Source organism: Prionailurus bengalensis, chromosome A3, assembly GCF_016509475.1.
Source record: "Prionailurus bengalensis isolate Pbe53 chromosome A3, Fcat_Pben_1.1_paternal_pri, whole genome shotgun sequence".
NCBI classification, from domain to species: Eukaryota; Metazoa; Chordata; class Mammalia; order Carnivora; family Felidae; genus Prionailurus; species Prionailurus bengalensis.
In genome coordinates, this window is record NC_057354.1 from 104,344,749 (window position 1) to 104,370,801 (window position 26,053).

Genomic DNA, 26,053 nt, shown 5'->3' on the forward strand with positions numbered 1-26,053 from the left:
GCGATTTTAGCCCACTCAGTATTTGATAGGTCAGACACACCAAAACCTCAGTAAGAATAGGGAATATTTGAATAATGCCATTAATAACCTTAATCTATTGGTCACATTTAAAACTGCATCCAATTACTGAATGCACATTCTTTTGAAGCACACATGGAAACTGTCCATGTTTCTCGGCCACAAAGTAGACCATAACAAATTTCAAAAAATCTGTATCTCATTGGCCATTTCCTCTGACTGCAATGGAATTAAGTGGAAAAATCAATATAATAATAATTATTACTATAACAACAAGATAATGAGAACAGTTACTAAAAAGAAGGCAGTATTGCACAGTGGTTGTACCCTATAGCCCAACTGGATGGGTTTAGATCTGCCAATTCAGGAGCTGTGTAATTCTGGGCAAATTGCTTAAACTCTCAGTGCCTCATTCTTCACATACGCAACACTGGGATTGTAAGAGTCCTACTTTGTGGGGTTGTTGTGAGGATTATATAAAGGTTAGTTATTATTTAAAAAAAAAACTGGATATTAGGAAATCTGAAAACATTCCTGGGTCAAATAAGTCACGATGGAAATTAAAATTTACTTAGAATTGATAAACAGAACTTTTTATTTATCAAATTATGGTTGATCCAGCCAAAGCAGTATTTAAAAAGAAATGGTACAACTTTAAATGTTTATAATAGAAAAGGAGAAACAACAAAAATTAATGAGTAATATCCAAGCTAAGGTACTAGAATAACAGCAGGAAAATAAACACACAAAAAGTAGGAGAAAATAAATAATAAAGATAAAAACCAATTAAATAGAAAAACCAGATACAATCTGGACAGGATCAAGTGAACCAAAAGTTTATTGTTTGAAAAAAATACAAAAATAGAGCACAAGATAAGGGGATGGGAAAAATAAACAATATTAGGAATGGCAAAGGGAGCATAACTATAGATACGGCGAGGACTGAAAAGATAAAAGGACATTATGAATTTATGCCAATAAATTTTAAAACTAAGAATAATTGGAAAAATTACTGGAAAGATATAAATGATGAAAACAGACTCAAGAGGAATAGAAAACCTGAGTAGCTATACCACTAAAGAAAGAGAATCAATCATCTTTAAATGTTCCCAGAAATACACTATTAACCCTATACAGCTTTACAGGTATTTGCACCAAATATTCAAGGAGTAGATGATTTAATTTTATGTAAACTCTTTGAGCAAATAGAAAAAAAGAAACACTCCTTCCCCAAGTCATTTAATGAAAATGGTATAACTTTGATATCCAAATTGGACAAAGGCAGTGCTAGAAAGGAATAATACTCTTATTATTGCAGATGGAAAAATCCTCAATAAATCTTAGCAGACAGAATCTACAATGTATTACACACACACACACACACACACACCACACACTTACGTACACTCACACACACTCATACACACCCCATGACTGTGTTTATATCCCCAAACTCAAGATTTGCTAAACAGTAGAAAATCTACTAATATAGGGGCGCCTGGGTGGCTCAGTCGGCTGAGCGTCCAACTTCGGCTCAGGTCATGATCTCGCAGTCTGTAAGTTCAAGCCCTGCGTTGGGCTCTGTGCTGACAGCTCAGAGCTTGGAGCCTGCTTCGGATTCTGTGTCTCCCTCTCTCTGCCCCTCCCCCGCTCATGCTCTGTCTCTCTCTCTCTCTGTCAAAAATAAATAAACATTAAAAAAATTTTTTAAAGAAAATCTAAGTTCATTACATTAACAGACTAAAAGGAGGAAAAGTTACAATTATCTCAATAAAATAAATGCACATAATTCCCTAAGAGTCAAATCTATTCATAATTTTAAAACCAGTAGAAAAATAAACATAAGCACACAAAAGCCTCCTCACAACTAAAGATAAAACAGACCTTCCTTGACATAACAAAGAATATTTGCAACTATAAACAACTATATGCTAACAAACTGGACATATAGAAGAAATGGAAAAATTCTTAGAAACATACAAGTTACCAAGACTGAATCAGGAAGAAATAGAAAATCTGAATAGATCAGTTACTAGTAAGGAGACTAAATCAGTAATCAAAAATCTCCCAATAAAGAATAACCTCGGAACAGATGGTTTCATTGATCAATTTTACGAAACATTTGGAGAAGAATTAACACCAATCCTTTTTAAATTCTTCCAAACATATCAAAGAGGAGGGAACCCTCCCAAACTCATTTTATGAGGCCTGTATTATCCTGATACCAAAACTAGAAAAAGCACACTACTAGCAAAGAAGACTGTAGACTAATATCTTGATGAATATGGTATAAAAATTCTCAATAAGATAGAAGCAAACTGAATTCAGCAGCACATGAGGAGAATCACTCACCATGATCAAGTGGGATTTATCCCTGGGATGCAAGGATGGTTCAACATATGCAAATCAATCAGAGTAATACATCACATTAATAGAATAAAGAAAAGAATCATATGATTATCTCATAGATGCAGAAAAATCGCTTGACAAAAGTCAACATTCATTCATGATAAACTCTTTTTTTAGATGTTTATTTATTTTGAGATAGAGAGAGCACAAGCAGGGTACGGGCAGAGACAGAGGGTGAGAGAGAATCCTAAGCAGGCTCCACACTCAGCACAGGGCTTGATGTGGAGCTCAACATGGGGCTCAACGCAGGGCTTGATCTCATGACTGTAAGATCACAACCTGAGCCAAAACCAAGAGTTGGACGCTTAACCGATTGAGCCACCCAGGTGCCCCCATGATAAAACTCTTAACAAATTAGGCATAGAAGGAACATATCTTAACATAACAAAGGCCATATATGACAAGCCCACAGCTAACATCATACTCAACATATGATGAAAGGATGAAAGCATTTTTTCTAATACCAGGAACAAGACAAAGGTGCCTACTCTCATCATTCCTACTCAACATAGTACTGGAAGTCCTAGATAGAGCAATCAGGCAAGAAAAAGAAATAAAAAGTATCAAAATTGAAAATAAAGAAGTAAAATACTAATAACCAAATTTCTAAAAAAGCAATAAAAAACCAGTCACATTTACAACAGCATCAAAAACAATAAAATACTTAGGAATAAATTTAACTAATGGGGTAAAAGGTCTCTATGCTGAAAATTATAAGACATTAATGAAAGAAATCAAAGAAGACATATATAAATAAAATAATATCCCATGTTCATGGATTGGAAGAATTAATATTGTTAAAATGTCAATACTACCAAAAGCCATCTATAGATTCAGTGCAATCCCTACTGAGCTTCCAACGGTATTTTTTACAAAAGTAGAAAAAAACACTCTTTTTATATAGAACAACAAAAGACCCCAAATAACCAAAGAAACCCCAAGGAAGAAGGACAAAGCATGAGGTATCACACTTCTTGATTTCAAGCTATACTATAACATTACATTCATCAAAATAGTATGGTTCTAACATAAAAACATACAAATAGATCAATGGAACAAAACTGAGAACCCAGAAATTAACCCAAACATATATAGTCAACTAATATCTGACAAGGGAGCAAAGAATACTTAATGGAGAAAAGACAGTCTTTCCAATAAATGGTGCTGGGATAATTGGATATTCACATGTAAAGAATGAAACTGACCCACCATTCTGTAAGAAATTAACTGAAAATAGATTAAAGACTTAAATGTAAGACCAGAGACCATGATACTTCTAGAAGAAAATATAGGAACAAAGCTCCTCGACATGGGTTTTGGTAATGTATTTTTGGATATGATACCAAAGCACAAGCAACAAAATAAAAAATGAGTAAGTGAGACTACATCAAACTAAAAAGATTCTGTACCATGAAAAAAACATTAACAAATGAAAAGACAACTTATGGAGGGGCGCCTGGGTGGCGCAGTCGGTTAAGCGTCCGACTTCAGCCAGGTCACGATCTCCCGGTCCGTGAGTTCGAGCCCCACGTCGGGCTCTGGGCTGATGGCTCAGAGCCTGGAGCCTGTTTCCGATTCTGTGTCTCCCTCTCTCTCTGCCCCTCCCCCGTTCATGCTCTGTCTCTCTCTGTCCCAAAAATAAATAAATGTTGAAAAAAAAATTAAAAAAAAAAAGACAACTTATGGAATGGGAAAAAATATTTGCAAACCATGTATCTGATAAGGGGCTAATATCTGACATATAAAACATAAAAAACTCATGTATAACTCAACAGCAAAAAACCCCAACCCCAAACAATAAATAACCCAATTAAAAATGGGCAAAAGACTCGAATAGACATTTCACCAATGAAGATATAAAAAGACCAACAAGTACATGAAAAGATGCTCAACATCACTAGTCATTAGAGAAATGTGAGTTGAAATTACAGTGAAACATCACCTCATGCCAGTTAAAATGGCTGTCATCAAAAAGAAAACAACAAATGCTGATGTGAATGGAGAGAAAAGGGGGCCCTGTGCCCTGATGGTCGGATTATCTGTGGAAAACAGTATGGAAGATCCTCAAAAAATTAAAAATAAAACTACCAATTCCACTTCTGGGAATGTATTCAAAGGTAATGAAAACACTAACTCAAGATATCTGCATCCTCAGGTGTGTAGCAGCATTATTTACTGCTGCTTTACATTTACATTATAGTCAAAGTAAGAAAACAAGATAAGCATCAGTGGATGGATGAATGGATAAAGAAGCTGTGGTACACACACACCACAGACACACACACACACACACACACACACACACACACACACAGGAATATTATTCAGCCATAAAAAAAACAAGGAAACTCTACCATTTGCAACAACATGAATGGACCCTGAAGGCGTTATGCTAAGTGAAATAAGTCAGACAAAGACTAATACTGTGTGATCTCATTGATATGTGGAATATTTAAAAAAAAAAAAAAACCTCACAGAAAAAGAGGCAAAACTTGTGGTTAGCAGAGGCAGGGAGGAAGGAGGAATTCCTGGAGAAAGGTTGTCAGAGGTTCAAACTTCCAGTTATAAAATAAATTAGTACTAGGGATGTGATATAAAACATGATGACTATAGCTAACGCTGTTATTTGATATATAGGAAAGAACGTAATTAAGAGTGTAAAATCTTGAGTTCTCATCACAAGGAGAAATTTCTTTCCCTGTATTATTTTCTTCTTTCTTTACTTTTTATTTCATCTATATGAGAAGATGAATGTTAGCTGAACCTACTATGGTAATCATTTCATAATGTACACACATCGAACTATCATGCTGTATGCCTTAAACTTATACAGTGATATATTTCAATTATTTCTCAATGAAACTGAGGGAAAAAGAATATTTGTAACATACCCACACCAAATAACATCCTTAATGGGGAAATAGTAAACACATGCCTTTTAAAGTCAAGAATAAAATTCATGTGCCTGTTATCAATCACTTGTTTTAACCATTGCACAGGAGGTCCTTGCCACTTTAATAATATGACAAAAAAATAAATGTAAATAATTGTAAAGGAAGAAACAAGCTATCGTTTTCCACTGATGATATGATTATGTACATAGGAAATGCAAAAAAAAAAAACCCTACAAACAGATTATTACTATTACAATTATTGTGACAGTACAACAAGGTTGCTGGATATAAGATCAACATACAAAGTTGAGCTCCATATCTATACACCAGCCTGAAAGGATTAGTGAGAAAGTCTCTTAAAAGCTATCATATATACTTTAATAGATTCCTGCTCAGCTATTCTCTGAGAGCTGTCTCACCACCCATACAATCAAAGCATCAGTAGCCATGTTCATAATATGTGGCCCCATTCTCTAACCAAAAGCAACTGGGTTGGGAAGTACTGCAACTCAAATTGAGGCAGGAATTCAGTGCTAGATCTTTGAGACACCATCTTGGAGTACAGCTGGAATGGAGATGCTGTAAACTTCATGGCCAAAGATGAGTCACAAATGCAGTGGAACAAGGAGAATGAGCAGACACTCAGCAAAGGCTGAGAATATGGGCATGAGAGAATGAGAGACCAAGAGCAGAGCTGCCTCCACTCCAGACCCCCTTCCCAGTCCCTGGTCCTTGGGAGACCTGGATTCCAGAACACATCTCTGTCTCACACTCTCGTTCTCTCTCTCTCTCTCTCTCTCTCTCTCTCTCTCTCTCTCTTTCTCTCTCTCTATCTGTATTCTCCTTTCCTGATTGAGCAAGTCTGTAATGAGTCTCCCTAACTTGCATCCAAAAGAATTTTAACTAAGATGATTACAAACTCAGAAGTCAACTTGTGAAACTTCATTCCCCAGCCCTTAAGTTTCTTGATGTGATGAGTGAATCCTTGTGGTGAGTTATGAACCATCTCAAGGGAGGCTAAAATAAGAATACAGTAGATTCAAAATTTGGCAAATTGGACTAGGATGGACGCCAGCTTTATCCATTATCCTCTCATATGTCTGAATGCTATCCATTTCATACAAAATTTATAATCGCCTTCTTTATGCCCTTAAGAAGTTTGGGCTGAGCTCTTCAAAGGAATGTTGCCAATAAAATGGATTGTCTTTGGGTCATTTTAGTAATCTCTCTTTTCTTTATCTATGATGAGGGTCAGTTTTACTGCCTGCTACTCTCCCACTCTAATTTACCTGACAAGATAAGACCTACTAACATAAGACACTCACAGATATGACATGTGGATTTTCTCACTGGGAGATTATTTTTTCCAATGACCACAGGTTGACAGCAAAACACAGAGGTTTTTAAAATAGTGCGTTATGTTAAATGAAGGTTAAGCATAGAACATTGATTAAAATGGCACCCAGGCACCAGAAACAAAGTTATTATCCTCCCAAGGTCCTGAATTAGGAGTGAGAGCCTTGGATTTGGGAGACCTGAGTCAGAACCCGCCTCCATCTTCTACTAGATCTGGAGCAATAGCATCTCACCTCTGGTCTTAGTTCTTCAATCCATGGGAGAACCATAAGGATAATAATTCTTGCTCATAGGACTGTTGGAGGATTAAAGGTGGCGACATGTATACAGGCTCTGGCACCTTACCTAGCGGGGATCCAGAGGATGTTAGGGAGTCAAAACCAGAAAATTTTTCTGAAAAACAACCACAACAAAAAAGAGCTGATTCCTCTAATCTTGGAGCAAGGGTCTTTCAAAGTTGAGAAACAATTTATCATCATAAAGCATTTTTATTGTGCTGTCTTTCTAAATCCCTACAATCAAACAGGTTGTTGTCTGCATAATGACCAGAAAGTGAGAGCAGAAATGAGGAGAAACCTAGGATTTTAATCCAGAGGCCCAAAATGTTGAGATTCTTCTTCAAGGCCCTAACTCTGTCCAGAGAAAGGATTCTCTGATCAATGAAATGTAAAGGGAGTAAGTCGATCAGAGACCTACCGGTGTTCTAGAAAATTGGGTTGGGGCTGAGCAAAGAGTCTGACTGAAGAAGCTGTCGTAGTAGCACAGAGAGGGCCCTTCTACTGCGATCAGCATTTGGATCCTAGCCAGTCCCTCCTCAGGAGGTCTGCCAGATCCTTGCACCATTTCTGAGTGAGGGCCATGCATGAACCCCTTTCACTCTGTTACCCAGTCACTTGGCACTGGGGTGAAGCCCAACTCACCCCTACCCTGCCCACACATGCAATCCTAGCCAGCTGGACCCATGACCTCCATGCCTAGAATCCTCCACAAGCACTGCTAGTGCCACGTGGCCCAGGCACCAGCCAGGACTTTTCTTGGCTCTGTTTCTTCTTAAGATATTGGATGGGGAGGAAAATCGTCTCTGCCATATTAGATCCAAGTCAGGCTGACCTACTTATCTGTTTTGAGCAATACACGTCCAGGGGATTACTATGAAAAGCTGAGCAGTTAAAGAACACCATCTATTTTGTTCCAGGGAATAGTAAATCTGCCGCATCGAGGACAGAGAGGGGACCCTCAAACAGCTATGTTCCTTGCACCAGCCTGCCTGCCTGCACAGAGCCCACTCTGCCTGAAGGACTTCATATTCCACAAGAGTTCCAATTCCTCCTTGGGCCTAAAGTGGGCCTACTCCACTCTTGTATTTTTGAGTCTGGTTTTTCTAGTTCTTCTGGCTCTTCTTTGGTCAGCAGCACTCTTAGCTGCTTGCATTCAGATACCCTCTCTCCTTACTACTCTGCAGCACCCCCAGGAAATCAGGAACCATGTGTGAGAGTCAACAAGCATGACCAGGCTCCAGAGAAGCTGGCCAGGCTCCTTCGGGAACGAGTAAGGGCTTGAGCTTCAGCACATGGACTTCATGTCCTCTCTTTGGGATTCCCAGAGTTCTGTTTTGCTTATTTCAGGCCTTGGCTCTGTTCCAAGAAATGGTCAATGCCAGATAAATGAGGTGGTGTTGAATCTCCCGGAGGAATTAGTCTTGGGATTAAGTCTACTAAATAACCGAGGGGCTCCACATCACATCACTTTTTTTTTTTTTTAATTTACAAACACTTGTAATTGTTTTAGTGTTCTCTTATGCAATCTTTAAAATATAAGGATTCAGTCATTGCCCAGCTGGATGACATCTCCAAACAGCAAACAGCAGCTCCGTGTCTAACATGAAAGGAATGGTCAATGCATGTCTGCTGATAACCTTAGCATCACGCTGGGTCATAGATCTCTTCTGAGACTTTCCCCTGCTCCAATTTTGTACAGATATTTCTTTATTCTGCTTCAGCCAGTTCTGCTCTTTCATGCAGGATTCTGAAACACACTGAGGAGAAATGGAGCAGCCAGGGGCTGAGATGGGAAGGCTCTCACAAAGGGGCCCTGATGGAGGGGGTGGCATCTTCCACTGTTGATATCAAGGGGACCACACAGAGAGCACAGCCCCTGGTCATGGGCATCCAGGTACAGGTAACAATCAAGGGCCAAAGGACATTGTAGCAGGTCCCTGTGAAGAATGTGGCTGTGTAGGGCCAAGGTCAACAGCCAGGGCTCCTGTTAAGTTCTACTCCAGTGGAAGAAACAGCAGGAACTATGCAGTTTCTAGGCCCCACACCTGTTTTTGCAGACCCTGATGATTTGGAGTCAGATCTGCTGAGAATGTGACTTGCTTCTACTCTCCAAGGCTGAACCCTGAGGAGCCCTAGCCAGGCAGTTCCCACATGTGTCTAATGGGTCATGGTGGGGGGACGGTGAGAGAGCTGGGATTCACATCCATCCAGGAAAAAAAAGCAGAGGAGATTCTAGTATTTCCTGAGTGCCTATCAGGTGCTAGGCTTCAAGAGGTGAGGAAACTGAGGCTCCAAGTGGTAAGATCCAAGGTCACAGAGCCCTGACCAAAAGGTCCCACCCCTTCTGTGATGAGTGCTCCCCTCACCACCTCTCATACTGCCCCTCTTCATGATGCAGCCTCCTAAAAAGGTTCTGCAGTCCAGGGTTCTGCTTCGCTATTCCTCTCTCAGACAACGGTAGGAAATTCCGTCTGAGTTTGCTTGGATATGGAGAAAAGAGACAATGTGTAAGGATAGTCGAATAGCAACAATCCTAAGAACTTGGTTGACCCTGTCAATCCTTAAAGAAAGAAGGTGGAAGCAAAGAGAAGCAGCTGAGGCCTGAGTCATGTGACTAACCAGAGCCCACAGAATTTGATTCTCGGTGTTCCCACACGGGCAGGTGAAGGGTTTTCATCATGTCCAAATGAGGCCAGTTGGATTCTCCACTTACATATGGAGATTAAAAGCCAAAATGCAGAACACGTGTGAGCACAAAGCCCTGGCCGTTGGGAATGGTGCCCGGCTGCACGCCAGGAGTGGGCTTTGCTTTCCCAGCTCCTGTTCCAGCCCCTCCCTGACTTACCAAAGAGGTTTGGGGTGAGTAATTTAACCACATCTCGCCTCACCTCCCCCAGCCCTGTAACAGGGGGCAAGAGCAGAGAGTCACCTCAGAGGGTCTGATAGGAAGAGGGTCTGGTCCTGCCAACCAACCTCCCCCATGATGGGAGGATCCGGTTTAATGCTAACTTCTGGGCAGTTCAGCAAGAGTCGTCTATAGGCTCAGGAAGGGGAGAGACCTGTCCAAGGTCACCCAGCTGTGAAGTGGCATGCTAGATTCAAACTGTGCTCATCCCATTAACGTGAGCCCAGCTATCTTCTGGAGCATGGGGCACATCTGGTTTGCATATGGCACAGTGGTTTCGAGCATGGCCTCTGGAGACAGACTCTCTGGCTTTAAAGGCTCACTCTGCCACTTTTTAGCTGCTTAACCGTGGGCCAGTTGTTTCATCCCTATCCGGCCTCAGTTTTCTCCTGTGGAAAGTTAGTCTGATAATAGTACTCATCTAATTTGAGAGTTAGCTAAGTTATTACATGGAAAGCACTGATAAAGGTGCCTACATATATAGAAAGTGCTTAATGACTGTTAACTAAAACAAATACAAAGTAAAGAGACCCCACAGCCCCTGGATCCTGGGCCCCTGCATGTGCTGTGTCTGACATGGGAAGAGGCTGCCGTTCATCAGCATGAAGAATCAGTTGGAAGGGCAGGTCTGGAGTACGAGAGGCACTGAGCCCCATGGAGCTCAGACCTCATCTTTGGTAAGTGTGGGCTTTGTAACATTCCGTTAAACTGAAGTAGGACCTGTGTGCAATGGGTGTCTCATTCACTCCGTGGTATTTGTTCACTCCACACAGAGAAGGTGAACTTCACCTCCTTGGCGAGCCTCCCAGGCAGCTCGGTGTGATTTCCCACTCCTGCTCAGGGCATTGCTTCACCACAGCAACATGGGCTCAGGGGTCAGACGAATCAGGCTTCAACTCCCCCGGCAGCCTGTGGGAGCTCGGGCAAGTCCAACTGCTCTGAGCCTCCATTTCCTCATCTGCAAAGTGGGGATAAGCAAAGTAGCCGCCTGCAAAGGTCGTTATTGGGTTTAGGGTTATTACATCCTCTGGAATTGGCCCCTCTGTCGTGATGAAATGGCCATGGCAGCGTTCTTGGCTCTGAAATCCATTTTCTCTGATATTAAGTCACTCCAGCTCTCCTTTGAGGAGTGTGTGCATGGCATCTCTTTTTCCACCCTTTTTACTTTTAACCTCTTTGTGTCTTTAAATTCGAAGTGTGTTTCTTGGAGGCATATAGTTTGGTCTTGCTTTTCTATCCAATCTGGCAAGCTCTGCCTTTTAATTGGGGTATTTGCATTTAAAGCGTTTTTGAACACGGTTGGGCTTAACATCTACCATATGGCTGTTTGTTTTCTATTTGAACAATCTCTTCATTCTCTGCTACTTCTTTTCCTGCCTTCTTTTGGATTGATTTAGGATTGCTGGATTCCATTTTAACTCCTTTGTTGGCCAATTAGCTATAACTCTTCGTTATTTTAGTGGCGGCTTTAGGATTTATAGTATAAATCTTCAACTTCCCACGGTCAGTCTCCTTCCAGGTGACGTGATACCTCCCTTCCGGCCTTTATGTGATTATTGTCACACATTTTACTTCTACCTATGTTGTAAACCTCACTCTACATGATTATCATTTTTTGTTGAGAGAGTCCACTACCTTTTAAAGAGATTTAAACACTAGGACAAATCTTCTACATTGGCCCAGAAAGTTACCATTTTAGGCACTTTTCATTGCTTTGTGCAGATCTACGTTTCTATCTTATATCATTTCCCTCTGTGTGAAGAACTTCCTCTAATATTTCTTATAGTGAAAGTCCCCTGGTGATGAATCCTTTCAACTTCGCCAAGTCTGACTATGTCTTTATTATACCTTTTTTTTTTGAAATATAATTTCGCTGAGTATAGAACTTTATCTTTTTTTTTTTTCCTTTAGTACTTTTTAAAATGGTGGTCCAGGGGCGCCTGGGTGGCTCAGTCGGTTGGGCGTCCGACTTCAGCTCAGGTCACGATCTCGCGGTCCGTGAGTTCGAGCCCCGCGTCAGGCTCTGGGCTGACGGCTCGGAGCCTGGAGCCTGTTTCCGATTCTGTGTCTCCCTCTCTCTCTGACCCTCCCCCGTTCATGCTCTGTCTCTCCCTGTCTCAAAAATAAATAAACATTAAAAAAAATTAAAAAAAAAATAAATAAAATGGTGGTCCACTATCTTCTTGCTTGTAATTTTTTTCCGGTGAGAAATCTGCTATCAACCTTTATCTTTGTTCTTTCATACATAACATTTCTTTTTTTCTTAGGCTGAGCCTTAAGGTATTCCAGGCTGGCCTGTGGGAAAAGGCACTATTCTCAGTCCCATGTGAGGACCTGATACCTCTCCCTCCGTTCCTTCCACATGATTCTTTCCCTCACACACATGCAATAATCAGTGCTCAGCTGAATGGTCAAAGGGGACCACTGCAGACGCCTGAATTCTCTCTCTGACCGACCAGTTCTCTTCTGTCCCCTACCCTATTCTGTGAATTCCAGATGCTTTGGTTTCCCTGGAATCTCAGCATCCTCAAATCGGGGAGTTCGCTGCGCTCTGCCTCGGCTGCCCCACCTAAGGGATGGTGTGGAAACTCTCTCAAGGCAGTAAAACTGGGGCAAATGTAGGGCTCATCTGGCGCATTTCCTCGCTGTCAGAGATCACTGTCCCTCACTGCCTGATGTCCAGCGTCTTGAAAACCGTGTAGTTCACATATATCGTCCGCCTTCTGGCTGTTTCAGCCAGGAGGGTATACATGCCCCATGGAACTTCAACCTGGTTGGAGCAGGAGCCCCCAAATGCTCATTTGACAGAATCGCAGGGTCACCCAATTCCACGCACAGCACACAGTGTCCCCCCTCACATTATCTGGGCCTCAGGATAGGGAACGTGTACCTACTACACTGCTCTACACACAGAGACGGAACTTAGAAATACTTGGCAGTGACTCCTAATCAGCAGTTGTTGAGGCAATGGTGTGCTTGCACGAACAGGAATTATGAAATTCCAATCAGTATTGTTCGCTTGATCTAATTGTGGGAGAAAAATGGTATGAAATGTCACTTATGTCAGGCTTTATGCACAAAAAGTGACAGACTATGCTTCCACTCGTGCTCTGCATTTGTCTACTTCATTGCTAAAAATGTTCTTTTCGCAACTAAATGTCACTCTTGCAACATTCAACCTATCACCCAAAGAAAGCGACAATTGCTGAGGCTCCTGTAGAAAGGGCCAACCTGAGACTTTCTCGTGGTTTCCTGACACACAGTGATAATATTATTAAAGGAGACCACCAAGTGCTATGGATATTAAGTGTGGAGAGAAAGAACTTCAGAACCCGCAGGTTTGCACACAACAGTTTAAGAGCAACCGTGCAGGGATGGTGAACTCTCTCCTAGGCCAAACGTTGGAGGCCGCTGGGTCTTGAATCTTCCCCTCAGTCCCCAGAAAAGCCAAGCAGACAGGAAGGACTGATCACTTTTGTAAGTGTCAATGCTTGGGAGACATTATAATAGCCTTTTTCTCTTTCCCATTTGCAAATACATAATCTTAAATCCCAAAGAGCCAAATTAGTAACATTCCAGTGAAACTAAATTATCAGAGATAATGAATGCACAGAGCAACAGTTCAATCAACGAATCTGTCTGTTCATCATCCTATTTGCCATCAGTCCATCTGCCCATCAGTCCAGCTGTCCATCATTCTGTCTGTCCTTCAGGTCATCCAGGAGGTTATGAAGGCCCAGGGGCAGAAGGCCACTGGGCATGTCAGCCTATGAAATGCATCAAAGGGAATGAGCCAAGGGAGGAAGACTAGAAGACCACAGGTGGTTTTGAGCACACCCTCGGGTTGAGTCACCTGTCGGAAGCCACAATATCTGCATCTGCTCAACACTCCCGGCAGAGCCCTAACCCTCCCCTGTGTGGGCTACCTCTGCCTGAGGGGGCAGGGGGTCACTTCCGGTCTTACCTCCCACCTGCTAACCTAAATTTTCTTGCTGTACCCCACAATCCCTGTTCAAAGAGACAGCCACCTCCCTGGAGCTACAGGTGGAAACCAGCCATGTGGCAGGAGGCTTCCACCTTGTCAGGTCACTAAGGAATGTCACAATGAGCCACTGCACCTAGCTGCCTCAGAGGACCTTGGCTCCTGGTCCAGCTGTGCCCCAGTGCCAGCTGTTATTCTGTTCTCCATTCTCTTTCTTTCCATGTGGACTCCCACACAACAGCCCCACAGGAGCAAAGCAAGCATCCCCATCACCAATGTCACCACCACCACCATCGTGGACAGAGTGCACACCTACCTAACTGAGGCCTCCCTGCATCACGGGCACATCTTTACTTGGCTACCTTAAGAGAAATGATTACACTGGCTCTCAGATGAGAGAACGCAGGAGGCTCTCATTCCCATCCACATGGTTCGTGTGGGACAAACCCTGGGGCTCTGCCTATTGTGAAGGTCCAGCCCTTCCTCACCTCGCTCCTCACCCCTCCAGAGGCCCCAGCTCTGATACACAGAGGCAGGGTGACAGGCTTTCTGGAAACTTAGCCTTTCCCTTTTGTTTCCCACCAACGTCCTTAACTTGCTCTTGAGCCCTTCGTTCTCACTGAGGCCAAAACTCTTCCTCTTCCTTCCCCTGCAAGTTCAGAGCTGCCGTCTGTAGGCCAATATTCAGCCCGATTCAGGATTAAACTCAGGCCAAAATCCCAGCAGGGGCTCCCTGTCCCCTCCTTCCTCCAGGAAGTGTCTTTTGGAGGCTCCAGCAGCACCTGCATCCTTCCCGCACGTGGAGGAAGCAACGCAGTCCCTGGGGGTCGCCAATGCAGGGCTGTCATCTGGGGATAAACCCCAGGCGCCACCGCAGCTGATGCCCCGAGCCCTGCCATGCCACCGTGTCACAGGTCCACAACCCCACACCACACCTGCCATGCCTTCACACACTCCCCGTGGGTCCCCCTTCTCCCCAGCTCTGAGCACCCATAGGGTTGCAGAGACTCCCCATCTCCTGTTTGTTTCCCCGAACCTTGCAGGCACCTGTGCTCTCAGGGTTGTGGGGGGATTGGGCACAGATTCTAGCTGTTCTCAACGTCCCCCTCAACTCTCCAAAGACTCATACTGACATTTCTCAACACCTCATGCCCCTCACTGCACAACCAGGCTGAGGCCCAGGGCTGGGGACACACTAAGCAGTCTCTAAACGCTCGGCACATCCCCGTCTGCCTTCTTCCCGGGGCTGGACAGCCCTGGGGTCATTTCCTGTATCCTCCGCAAGGGCGATTTCAAACACTGGAGCGGTGCTTTCATCGGCCGACCCTCATTGGCCCTTTCCCATACTGTCCACAACGGCCACCGCAAGTTTAACGATATATAGACTGCGGGCCTCCACGGGCCAGGCCATCCGGCCAGCGTTTTACAATTACCGTCCGCACCAGTCCTCGCAGCAGGGTAGGGGGCGGACACGCGTGATGCACCCCGGGTCACCTGGGCTCCGGGTTTCTGCCCGGCTCCGAAGCCGGTGCTCCGCTCGCTGGCGCACAGGGATGGCCTGGCACGAGCGCTGCAGCAGGGGGCACCTGCGGGGCTCACCATGCCTCCTGAGCACTCGGGGCAGTCCTGCAGGCAGCTGACCTTCTCCCACGTACTGTAGGCCTTCAACCCCGCCACCAGAGCCTGCAAGGGGCGACTGTCCACGAGCTCCTTCCCACGGAAGACGTCCTTGTCCAGGAGGCCCCCGGCAGACCTGCGAGAGGAGCGCAGGCCTGTGATGGAAGCAGCAGCCCCGCCCACCACCACGGCACCACGGCGCAGGCGCGTCTGAGGCCGGGCGCAGGTGCCACCTGCTCCTTCCTCAAGACGCTCCCGAAGGCTCCATGTGCCCTTCAGAACTGTCACCCTGCACCCTGCCACCGTGAGGCTGCACCACGCCACCTCTCCTGGGAAATCTCCCTTGCCTTCTGTCCAGGTTCACTTTCCTGCCGGTCCCTCAGAGGCCCCATGGTTCGCACTGACGTTTGTCTTCGCACCCCTCGACCCCACGAAAAGCAGGCACAAGGTTTCACGCTCTCCCTGTTTTGGTCTACCATGTAGGATCATATTCCAAACTACCTCCCTCTGCCCTTCACACACCAAAGTTTTACATGTCTCTCGTATTTTTAATTTGTCTAATGCTACTGCCACTGAACGTGCGCTAGGTGGAATAAATAATGCCCCCCCCCAAGATGTCCACGTCCTCGTCCCTGATACCTGGAGTATGTTACCCCCACGTGGCAGAAGGGATTTTTCACTTGCGATTAAATCGAGGATCTTGTGCTCGCTCGGAAGATCATCCTGGATTATCCAGGGGAGCCCAGTGTAATCACGAGGTTCCTTATAAGTGAGAGGGAGGCCAGAGAAGAAGATGTGACAACAAAGCAGTCAGGGAGACGCAGCGAGAGACTCGACTGGCCATCGCTGGTTTTGAAACGGGGGAAAGGGCCATCAGCCAAGTAATGAGGTGGCTTCCAGAAGCTAGAAAAGGCAAGGAAGCAGATTCTCCCCCTAGAGTCTCCGGGAGGAGTGCAGCCTGCTAACGCTTTGATTTTTCCTGGAGACCCACTCCAGACTTCTGATCTCCAGAGCTACAACAAATTTGTGTTATTTTAAGCCACCAAGTTCGTGCAATTTGTTTTAGCGCCGATAGGTATACAGAAATGAATAATTTCTTCCTTCAAAGTGGTAAAAGTCACTGTTTCCCTTCACCTCTCAGCCACCTGTGGCCACAAGTGCTGCACAGTGCAATGTCTCCGGGCCTCCCTCCATCTGCACACCTCCCCCTCAGGTTTTCTTCTTTGTCATATTTCAAAATGCTGTAATGGAGAGTATAGGTTCCCCTCTCTCTCCCTTCTGAACACCTTCCTATTGACCTGTTTTTAAAGTCTCTTAAAATGAGTTATGGTTTGTAACAACTGCTGGGAACAAAATCCTCCGTGAACTCTTTCTCTCTATGCTCAACCAAACTCCAGGACCTAAAGTCAAGTGTGGTAAACACACTGGGGTGGGTACTTTCCTCTGAGCACCTCAAACTCATGGAAAGTACCATGAAGTATGGCCTTACTGGTCTTCTCAACTGAAGCCCCAGACTCAGGAGATTGATAAGAGTGTTTGCCGTTAGACGTGATGATTCATTGTTTTCTATCAACTGAGTGTCATCTGTTGAGATACTTACATGGTGTTTCTCCTTTATAAGGTGACTAAGGTAAATCATACAAATTGACTTTCAAATGTTACACAAACCTAACACTCCTAGGATAAACCCCACGTTTGCTATATATTATTTTACAGTAAAATATACAGATCTACTAACATTTTGTTCACAAGGGATATTAGTCTCACAATGTCTTTGTCTGGTGTTTGACGTCAGGGTGATACTCCTAAAGTGAGTTAGAAAGGTTTCCCTTCTCTTTCATTTTCTGAAGGAGTTTGTGTAAAGTTAGTATGTTTTATTTTCTTAAGTATTTGGTAGATTTCACCAGCAATGCCAGATGAAGCTATTCAGATTTTTCAGTTCTTTCTGAGTCACTTTTAGTAACATGTATCTTTCATGAAATTTTCTATTTCCTATCTGTTGTCAAACATATTGGCATTACATTGACATGACACCAATAATAATAATATTTAATTTTATCCTTTCAGCGTCTGTAGGATGTGTAGTGATGTCATCTCATTTATTTCAGATCCTGACCATTTGTCTCTTTTTTTCTTAATTAATCTAGCTGAAGGTTTATCAATTTTATCTATCTTTTGAAAGAAAAAAATAATTTTTAGCTTAATTAGGTTTATTTTTGGCTATTTCTTCTTTCAAAGGCTTCTCTCATTTTTCTTATTCTTTGTGCTTACTTTGAATTTGATTTGATCCTTTTTTTTTCTAACTTCTTACAATGGAAATTTATACCATTGGTTTCCACCTTTCTTTTTTTCTTTTTTTTTTTAAAGTAGGCTCCACGCCCAGTGTGGAGGCCAACTCAGAGCTTAAAGTCATGACCCTGAGATCAAGACCTGAGCTGAGATCAAGAGGTGGGTGCTTAACTGACTGAGCCACTCTCAACTGACAGGTGCCCCTCTACCTTTCTTCTTTTCTAATGTAAGTATTTAAATTATAAATTTTTGTCTAAGCACTGCGTTAGCTGTGTACCACATATTCTGATATGTTCTGTTTCATTTTCATTTTGTTCAAAATATTTTCTGATTTCCCTGTGATTTCTTTTTTGACCTATAAAGTATGTGTGTTGTCTAATTTCCTAATGTATGGAATTATTCCAGACGTTTTCATTATTAATTTCTAATTTAATTTCATTATAATCAGAAAACATATTTTGCATGATTTCAATCCTCTACATTTACATGGTCTGTCTTAATAAATGTTCTATGTGCACTCGAAAAAAATAGACATTTTTTCAAAGAAAGACATACAGATGGCTGGCTAACATGAAAATATGCTCGACATCACAAATCATCAGGGAAATGCAAATTAAAACCACAATGAGATATCATCTCACACCTGTCAGAATGGCTAAAATAAAAAACACAAGAAATAACAAGTGTTGGTGAGGATATGAAGAAAAAAAGGAACCCTTGTGCATGGTTGGTGGGAATGCACAGTGGTGCAGCCACTGTGGAAAACAGTATGGTGGTTCCTTAAAAAAATAAAAATAAAATTACCACATGATCCAGTAATGCCACTACTGGGCATTTATCCAAAGAAAATGAAAACACTAATTCAAAAAGATACACGTACCCCTACGTTTACTGTAGTAGTATTTACAATAGCCAAGATATGGAAGCAATCCCAGTGTCCATTAATAGGTGAATGGATACAGAAGATCTGGTATATATACATACAATAGAATATTATTCAGCCATAAAAAAAAAGAATGAAATCTTGCCATTTGCAATAATATGGATGGACGCAGAAGGTATAATGCTTAGTGAAATAAGTCAGCCAGAGAAAGACATATCCCATATGATTTCACTCATATGTGGAATTTAAGAAATGAAACAAGTGAACAAAGCAAAAAGAAAGAGAGAGAACAAAAAAACCCAGACTCTTAACTACAAAGAACAAACTGATGGTTACCAGAGGGGAGGTGGGTGGAGGGGGGACGGGTGAAATAGGTGAAGAGGATTAAGAATATGCATACCTTGGGGCGCCTGGGTGGCTCAGTCGGTTGGGCGTCCGACTTCGGCTCAGTTCATGATCTCGCGGTCTGTGAGTTCGAGCCCCGCGTCGGTCTCTGCGCTGACAGCTCGGAGCCTGGAGCCTGCTTTGGATTCTGGGTCTCCCTCTCTCTCTGCCCCTCCCCCACTCACACTCTGTCTCTATCAAAAAATGAATAAACGTTAAAAAAATTAAAAAAAAGAATATGCATATCTTGATGAACACTGAATAATGTACAGAATTGTTGAATCGGACATGTATTGTTCACCTGAAACTAATATAACCCTGTATATTAATTATACCTAAATAAAATAAATAAAATAAAAGAGAAAAGAGAAAAGAAAAGTGCATTATGTTGTTGGGTATTCTGTAAATGTCATTTAGGTCAGGCGCATTAGTAATATTGTTCATATGTTTTGTATCATTACTGTTTATTATATCGATTTTTTTTTAATTTTTTTTTTCAACGTTTATTTATTTTTGGGACAGAGAGACAGAGCATGAACGGGGGAGGGGCAGAGAGAGAGGGAGACACAGAATCGGAAACAGGCTCCAAGCTCTGAGCCATCAGCCCAGAGCCCGACGCGGGGCTCGAACTCACGGACCGCGAGATCGTGACCTGGCTGAAGTCGGACGCTTAACCGACTGCGCCACCCAGGCGCCCCTATTATATCGATTTTTAAATTGATTTTATTATATCACTTATTCAGAAGGACTGAGGTCTGCAACTTTAATTTTAGATTTGTCAATTTCTCCTTTCAATACTTGCCACTTTTGCTTCAAGTATTTTGAAGCTATTTTGTGAGTCCAAGTCCACACACATTTGATTTTTATGTCTTTCTGATGAGTAGACTATCATTATGAAGTGTTCCTCTTCATTTCTGGTAATATTATTTTTTCTGAGTCTACTTTATCTGATAATAATATATGCACTCCAGCTCTCTTACGGTTAATGTTTGCAGGTGTAAATGTTTTATTCTCACACTTCTAATCTCAGATTTTATATTTTAAGCGGGTTTCGTATAGAAAGCATCTAGTTCACTCTTGGTTTTTTATCATGTCTAACAATCTGCAAATTAAAGAGGAGGGTTTAAACCATTTATACCTAATGTAATTATCAACATGATTAAGTATGAAACTATTATCTTGCAATTTCCCCCTCTATTTATCCCATATGTTCTTGGTTCTCTTTTCCCTCTGCTTCCGTCTTCTTTTGATTAATGGAATCGGTTTTAGTATTCCGCTGTTGTTCCAGCTTTAACTATGTTACTGTTATGTTTTTTAGTGATTTTTATGGTCTAACCTATGCGTCTTTAACCTAACACATTCTTCTCTCAAATAATATTGCACCACTTCTCCGATAATGTAATAACTTTATAATACAACAATACACTTCCATTTTATTCTCCCCCCATTGTGCTACTTTTGAGATTATTTATATATATATATATATATTCATGCATATATATATAAACATATATATGGATGAATGTTCATATATATAAACATGCAGAATATACACAATATATTCTCTATATATGCATAGAATATATTCTCTATATATGCATAGAATATATATATAATATATATATAATATATATATTATATATTCTATAATATATTCTATATATAGAATATAGATATATATAATATATATTATATATTATATATCTATATTCTATATATTCTATATAATATATATTATATATATATTATATGCATATATAGAGAATATATTCTATGGATATATAGAGAATATATTCTATGCATAGAGAATATATTTTATATATTCTGCATGTTTTAAAATTCATTGCATTTTTGCTTTACAAAATTTACCTTTCTTCCTTATCAACATCATTGAGGATAATTTATTTTACGACAGACTGCATTCATTCAAAGCATGCCATTGAAAGAGTTTTGACGACTGTAAATACCCATAATACTAGAGTCAAGCTACAGAACATTTCCAACACCTTCCCAAAAAAATGCTTCATGTCTTTTTGCAGCCCATCCTTTCCTTCCTCCCCATTCTCCAGCCAACCACTAACCTGCTGCTTGTCGGTAAAGATTAGTTTACATTTTATGTAAAGAAGATTATACAATATGTTATGTCTTGCTTCTTTTCAATCAGTACACTATTTTGAGATTCATCCTTACTGTAGCATTGGTTCCTTTTTATTGCTGACCAGAATTCCACTCTGTGCAATGCACAGAGCACCCATCATTTTTGCATTCACTGTTGATGAACATTCTGGTTGTTTCCAGTTTAGGGCTGTTACAAAGAAAACACTATGGAAACTCATGTAAAAAAATCTTAGAGGAGACATATGTCTTTATTTCTCTTTAGTAAATATGTAGGAGGGAAGTGACTGGGTCATATGGTAGATACATTTGTAACGTTTGAAGAAACTGCCAAACAGTTTTCCAAAGTGTTTGTGCAATTTCACATTCCTACCCGCAGTGCAGAATTCTAGGTGTTCCACGTCTGCCAATAGTTGGTCTTTTCAGTCTTTTTAATTTTAGTCAGTCTAGTGGATATGGAAGGGCGTATCGTCATGGCTCTAATTTACATTTCCCTGATGACTAGCATCTTTTTATGTATGCATTGGCTGATCAGTCATACATTTGCTTTTGTTAAGCGTCTATTCGATTCTTTTGTGCATACTCTGTTGGCTTGCCCATCTTGTTTTTAGCTGAATTTTATTTTCCGTGTTTTTACATGTCCCCTTTAATGTGCCCTTGTAAGATACATGTATGGCAAGCATTTCCTCCCATTCTGGGGCTTGCCTCTTCATTTAATTAATGACAGAATCAATTTTGGCTCAAGGTATTTACCTTTTTCCATCCATAGGATAATATTGCAATGTCTGAATCTCCTTGTTTCCTCAGTGAAACCTGAACATGCAAAAGATGTTGCATTGGACCTCATTCTACAGCAAACAGGAAAGACTGCCATCCAACCTCAGAACTGAGACCAATAAGCTGGGACAAATGGAAATACAGGGAAACCATCATTTGTTTCATTGACACTTCATCTAACTTTGTCCTTCCAACAACCCCATGAAACAGGAAATTATATCCCCATTTTATAGATGGGGAAACAGAGGTCCGAGTGAGGCTACATACCTAAGTCTAGGTCTCCCAGAGCAGAGCGGTGCTAGGATTCAAACCCAGGACTCTCTAGTCCTAAACATGCTCTTTTCATGATGAATAACGAGTTTGCCAGTGCCCTGAGGAAGTTAATAGCATTCTTGATCTGCTATAGCCCCACCCTCCATGTCTTTCACTGTGACTGCCATACAATAATTCTCAGAGAATCCCAGAGCTGAGCATTTAAAAAAAAAATGTATATATGACTCCCTGCTGACCTCCCTAAACACACACACACACACACACACACACACAGAGCCCTAGACATTCTCTAGGGTAGAAATGGGTGGGGAATAAGAAATAAATCTGCTTTAAGAAAAGAAAGACTCATGAGACTCTCTCCTAGCAGAGGTCTAGTGAGATTTCTTTCCACTGCCGGCCTGTGATTTTACTTAACATTGACAAGACATAGACCCCGCGGAGGGGAGCCTCTGTCTCCCAGACACAAAGGTGCACCCACTGACTCTAACATGTCTGCTTGCAAAGGGGAACTGAGAAGCCTCCCACGTGCAGGGTATGGTAGAGTCCAGAAGGTGCGTATCTTGAGAATATCTGATACGAGAAACTCAGAGTGGCCCAGAGGATAAATTAGGATTTATGGATTCTGTGGAAAAATTATTCCTCATTTCGAAATACGTTTATTTTATAGGCAATGCCTCTAGAAATGCAAGGTATTTGTTACAGCCACTTGAATTATTAGAACCCACCCACAGGGTGAGATTCAGGAGAAATGCGGAGTATCTCTAAAACTGTTAAGTCAGTGAGAGGGCAGGATTCAATTTACAAAAGTCTGTTTTACATAAAAACAGCAGACAAGACTTTTTGGCAATAAGGTTTCAGGATTATATTAAAAACACAGTTCAGGGGCGCCTGGGTGGCACAGTCGGTTGAGCGTCCGACTTCAGCCAGGTCACGATCTCGCGGTCCGGGAGTTCGAGCCCCGCGTCGGGCTCTGGGCTGATGGCTCGGAGCCTGGAGCCTGTTTCCGATTCTGTGTCTCCCTCTCTCTCTGCCCCTCCCCCGTTCATGCTCTGTCTCTCTCTGTCCCAAAAATAAATAAAAACGTTGAAAAAAAAATTAAAAAAAAAATAAAAACACAGTTCAATGCACAAATGGTTGGTGTTCATTTGCTGAGGAATATCCAAAGCACTTAAATATCCTGGACTCCATTCTTTGACAAGGACAGGACTTTGGTGAGTTTCTGAAGTCATAAAGTATCATTTCACCTTAATGAAATCTTATTTTGTGCCAGGCACTGTTCTAGGTATTATGGAAACATCAATTAAAAAACGAGGAGACACTTGGTGAGTTGTCTGAGGTGTTAAAGAAGTTACTAAGGACAGTATGTGATACATGATAAGCAATAGAATATGTGTTAGTTATTATTGTAATTTTATTCTTAAAGATGTTGGGTAGGGGCGCCTGGGTGGCTCAGTCAGTTAAGTGTCTGACTTAATTTCAGCTCAGATCATGATCATATGGTTCGTGAGATTGAGCCCCACGTTGGGCTCTGAGCTGACAGCATGGAGCTTGCTTCGGATTCTCTCTCTCTCTCTCTCTCTCTCTCTCTCTCCCCATCAAAAATAAATAAAAAGGGGCGCCTGGGTAGCTCAGTCGGTTGAGCGTCCAACTTTGGCTCAGGTCCCAATCTCTCGGTTCATAAGTTTGAGCCCCACATCGGGCTCTGTGCTGACAGCTCAGAGCCTGGAGCCTGCTTCAGAGTCTATGTCTCCCTCTCTCTGCCCCTCCTGTGCTCGTGCTCTGTCTGTCAAAAATAAATAAACATTTTAAACAAATAAACAAACAAACATTAAAAAAAAGATGTTGGGTAAGAAGAGACTGTGAGAGAAAATGAGAGAATCCCAGTGAAAGATAAGAGCAATGGTGCTGTGACCCACCCCCCACCACCCCCACCGGCCTGGAACCCAGCCTTGAATGAATAAGAGGTGAGGTGGGCCCAAAATACTCCTTTTGGCTGGTACACTTAAAATACTGAAATTAAAAGCTAGGAAATTCATCGTAGTAGCAAATCCCACTAAACGACTCCCAGGAGAGGTATCAGCTACCAACTGCACTGGCCAGCGAGCTCTTGGACTAACTCCTTCCTGCCATGTAACTTCTGCTTTAGGGACCAACAGAAAGTTGAAAAGCAAAGCTTCGAACAAACTACGTGGCCAAGTGTGACGTAATCACACAAGGCAATTTCATTCAGTTCAGCTGAAGCAACCTGTGCAGAGAGCTAGGTACCTAGCTAGGTGTGGAGATGCCAAATTAAGGACCCACAGCTTCTATGTGTGAAGCCTGCACAACCTCAGACCAATCATAATGGTGCAGTGACAAGAGGGGGCCCAGGCTGCTGCTCCAAGAGGCTTCTAAAGGGGCTCCTTATTCCAAGAGCGACTCAGAGAAGGTGTCCCGGAGGAGATGCCAGTCTGAACTGTATCTACGAACTGCCAGTGAGGAAAGACCAAGACGTGAGAGATGAATGTGGAGACAGGCTGAGGACGCTGCTTGCAGGGAAGGCCAAAGCAGGGCAGAGGCTGAGTAGGGAACCTCAAGGTAGAGGAGAGAAGACACAGTGGGGTGGAGGCTGGCAGGGGCCAGACAGAGGAAAGTGCCACAGGGAGAGAGCTTAAGGGTATCCAGTACGGAAGGCTTCGGAGGGTCCTAGGAGGGTCCAGCAGTCAAGTGGAGTTCAGATTCTATTCAGGTGTAGTTGCTTGTGGAGAATGTATCTGATGAGGCCAGGCTGCATGTGGGGGACAGGGTGCAGGAAGGGGAGCTGGGGAGGGTCCAGGTGAGATGATAAAGAGGGAGGGCCTTGAGTGATTTCCATGCAGGAGGAAACCTTGTCACAATGTGGCTATTGGTAAGGTGAGGGTAGGAAACTTGAGTTTCAGCGGTGATGGGAACAACAACAGCTGACATTTACTGAGCGCTATGGCTACCTCAGGAGGGGTTCATGCCAAGATGCCCACCAGTGTGCCCCTGAGCCAGGAAGCATGCAGGGTGCCATTGGCACTCAGCAGTGGGAAGCCGGCTTGGCATGTCCTGGGCCCTATGGGAAGAGTTTAGTAAGAGACCCAAGGATGTCACCCATGGCCAAAGGCAGAAAACAGGAATCCTACCTGGCCACCCAGGCAGGGCTGTTGGTTGCTGGTCCTCAGGGGCTGGCAAGGTGCCTGACACACAGGTCGTGTGAAGAAGGGAGGAGGGAACACATCTGCCGGTTCTGGAGAGGGTAGGCAGGGAAAAAATCTTGGCAGGCTCTTCAGGAGCCCATCGTCTCTCTCAGAGGCCCCCACCCCACCAGCCCTTGCCTCATCAAGCCAGCCCCGCTAGCCAGCGGCTGACGAGCCGGTGGGGAGAAGGGTCCCATCTCTTCCTGAACTGAACAGGCTCCAAAGGACATCCTCTCCTTGTTAAAGGCAAGGGACTGTGAGTGATGCGGGGTGGGGGGGTGGGTAGTGGCACTCACTAAGGGCTAGACAGGTCCTCCCTGTCTCCAGACCTGTGAGGGCAGTGGCGAAGAAAGGGGATAAGGAAGAGGGTAAGTGGCTTGCCCACCTGCTACTGTCAGACCCCAGACAAGGCATGGCATACTCCGTGTGGCAGGGACCGTGTCTGACTCGAGCCCTAGCACACGTCCAGGACCTAGCTAGGACCACCGCCAGATTTAACAAGTAGAAACAGGAGAATTTCAGTTAAACAATGCATAAGTTTTAGTTCAAGTGCTGGGATGTACTTAGACTAAAAAATCATACATTGGACGTCTGAGATTCAAATTCGGGCGACTGTATTTTACCTGGTGAACCTACCAGCGAGGTCCTGTGTGCTTACTGAATATGTAAACAC